The following is a 3,384-nucleotide window of genomic DNA, read 5'->3' as shown; positions in this document are numbered from 1 at the left end:
CCGAAGACCATAACTTCGGTTTTTTCACCGTTCAATTTTAGGAAGTTGCATGTCATCCAATTGGAGACTGCCTCCATACAAGCTCTAAACTTGGAGGCGATCTCACAAACTGGCTGGGTGATGGATACCAAGATCTGTGTGTCGTCAGCATATGACAGCACGTCCAGGCCAAAGGATCTTACTACCTGTGCAAGTGGGGTAACATAGATGTTAAACAGTAAAGGGCTCAATGAAGAGCCCTGGGGAACCCCACATTGCACCTTTTGGGGATCGGGGACCTCAGCAGTAGTAGGTAGTGGTACTACTGCGCAGCCACATAGTCAAATTCAACACATACCCTCCAGTTCATCCGGCATTGGAAGTGGCACCTCTAGCAGGAGACAAAAGTTAATCTCCCCAGTGTGGGACTTCTTTACGGTTAGCGTAAAGGAGGAGGACATTGCTATATGCTTCATTTGTCATTCCTCTGTTAATCGTGATAAGCTTGGTACAAACTATGGTATCGGAGGCCAAATGACCCATTTGAAAAAAGACCACGCAATCAAGTGGGAGGACCACCTTGTAGCATAAAAACTGGAACCATTGATGTTGGTCGGGATAAACTACTACAAGGTCCACTCACAGTCGAACAGGAAGAAGAAGAAGAGGGAGACATTGTATCCGGTAGTGGTACACAAAGTACCCCTGTCCCCAGCACTGCAGTGGTACAGCCCCCATCCTCCTCATCAGCAACATCTCAGTGGCACAAGAGTAAGAGACACCAAGGAGTACTGCGATGCAAAGTGCTGCGTCGAGCCGAACAGAAAGAAATACCACGCAGCGTACCATTCTTAGCATGTTTATTAGGCAGGAGGGAAAGTACGAACGCAACCACCCAATAGCACGTTTGTACAATGTTAAGCTGTCTAAAATGTTAGCACAGGACCTTCTCCCTTTTTCTTTTGTTGAAGGGGTGGGTTTTCTGGAATTTGTGACAACCATTTGCCCAAAATGGAAGGTTCCCAACCGTTACTATTTTGCCAGAGTTGCTGTTCCAGCACTACATCACAACGTGCTGGAATTGCTTGGAAAAGCCTTACATCATAGTGCTGTTTATAGTATCCACCTGACAACAGACATGTGCACTAGTTGCCAAGCCACTGATTACATGTGCATCACTGCACACTGGATCTCTTTTTCAGGTGTTAGAGAAAAGCTATCTGCAGGCGTTGACACGGTTTAGATTTTTGATGAGACTCGCAGACATGCAACTGTAGCCATGTTTGCTATGGAAAATCTCATACTGCGGCAAACATTTTGGTTGAGTTTAACAGCAGGGTCTTTGAATGGCTGAGAACAAAGGGGCTTAACATTGATTTTGTTGCCACGGACTATGGCAGTAATGTAGTTAAGTGAATTGATCCACATTCGGTCCATCACCTGTTTTATTAGTAATGTAGTTAAGGCCATGAAAAATGGTGGCTATTTCAGGGTCCCGTGTTTGGCTCACAGCATTAACATTGTTGTTCAAGACTTTCTGAAAACTGAACGCAAAGTCAGCAAATTACTGACCACCTGCAGAAGAATATGCACACATTTCAACCATTCTTTTAAAGCCCGGAAGCAGCTAAGGGTCATTCAACGTGAGCATAAAATGCCAGTCAAAGCACTCATCCAGGAGGTGCCAACACGTTGGAACTCAACTTATTACATCCTTGATCGTCTGTTTGAGCAGTACATACCACTTAATGCTTATGTCATGACAAGAAGATTAGGGGATCCTACTGTGAAAGCCATGACCGATGAGATGTGGCAATGGGACCTCATTGAATGTCTGACAGAGATGCTACTTCCTTTTGAGGTCTTCACATGTGCAGTCAGCAGGGAGGACTGTACTAAGGGCCAAGCTATCCTATTGTTGTACATGCTAGAGCAACAGCTGAAGGAGGTGTCTGAAACATATGCAGGTGTAGAAGACAAAGTAGACGCATGTTATTTGGCGAACGCCTTAGCCGTCCGCTTATCTGACAATACAAGGATTCAAAATAAGATTGTGTCACATCGACATTACATTACTGCCACAATTTTAGATCCACTGTATACATTATTTCTGAACATTAATGCAGTAATTCCTTTTTCAGAAGGGGATGTTTCCAAGTACAAAACTTTAATAGCTGAGGAAGCCACGGGTTTAGAAAATGAACGGCTCTCAATTAGAGGCCTGCCAGTGCCAGCCCAGGACAGTGCAAGTACTACAGGGCATCTAGAGTCAAGTTCTTCTTCAGAGCATGAGAGCAGTGCGTTTGCTTCCCAGCATTCACCAACACTACCAATAACATCAACAACAGCACCAACAGGATCTGATTCATCAGACACAGCAAAAATAATAGCTGCTTGGTTTCTACAGAAAGGGATGGGTAAGTCCATTGCTGGTGCAAAGTCAAAAGAGGCCAAGCAGATCGGATCACCACTGAACATTGAGCGGATGATCCAGGCCTATCTGGATGACACAACAGAGGTCTTCAAGGAGCAAAGCCCATTGGCATATTGGTATGGGAAAACAAGCCATTGGCCAGTGCTCAGCAGGCTGGTGATAAAGTATCTGGCTTGCCCTGTCGCAAGTGTCTCTTCTGAGCGTGTTTTCAGTGCTGCTGGTGCCATTGTAACTGTGAAAAGGACCAGTCTCTTGCCCAAAAGCGTGGAGAGGTTAACCATGATCAAAATGAATCAGCACTTCATACCACCAGACTACAAAATACGTGAATCACAGCAGGAAGAGGAGAGCGACTCCTAAGACATAAGTAGTGGGTTACATGACCTACTTCTGTCCGAACCACCAGGGTTTGAGGACGAGCTCCTCTTCCCTGACGACTAGGCTTTCAAATTGTTACTTTCTCCCTTCCTTTATTTGTGTGTATATCTGTTTTTCTGGTTCAAATCAAACCACAACAAATCCCTCACCATTTTTATTTACCTATTGGAGTTGCACGTCAGTGCATTTAACTGTCCACTCCACTCCTCAGAGTCCTGCTCCATCTTCCTGACTCACCCTAAATACATTTCCATCTTGCCAGACATTGGATGGAGATTGAGAATAGTACAATAAAGTAGCCTCTAACAGTCCCTCCATAACAAGGTAAATGTACGTGACTATAGCCATCTTCTGTTTTGTTTCCAATCCGAAACTCTTCACTGTCTTAAGGCTAGCACCTCTGTCTGAAGGCATACACAACTCTTCACTGTCAGAACTTGAGCAGGCATCCAAAACTAAAGTAAACTCTCAGAAGGCTCGGCATCTCTGATCTGACAGCCAAAGAGAAGAGCAAGACAGGTATATGATTAATGAATGAGGCAATGCATTGCATTGGATGCTTGCTGACTCTGAGCAAATGATAGTTAAAATAA

The 3,384-nt window shown here is 44.6% G+C and overlaps 1 pseudogene; it reads left to right on the top strand.

The window, feature by feature from the left end:
* Positions 1-1,447: 1,447 nt before the first annotated feature.
* On the top strand, positions 1,448-2,854 carry LOC147726233 (zinc finger BED domain-containing protein 6-like; annotated as a pseudogene).
* Positions 2,855-3,384: the final 530 nt, after the last annotated feature.

Source organism: Lissotriton vulgaris, chromosome 3_1 (genome assembly GCF_964263255.1).
Source record: "Lissotriton vulgaris chromosome 3_1, aLisVul1.2, whole genome shotgun sequence".
In the NCBI taxonomy this organism is placed as follows: domain Eukaryota; kingdom Metazoa; phylum Chordata; class Amphibia; order Caudata; family Salamandridae; genus Lissotriton; species Lissotriton vulgaris.
Note: the sequence above shows the minus strand (reverse complement) of the source record. Positions and strands in the feature narration are given on the sequence as shown.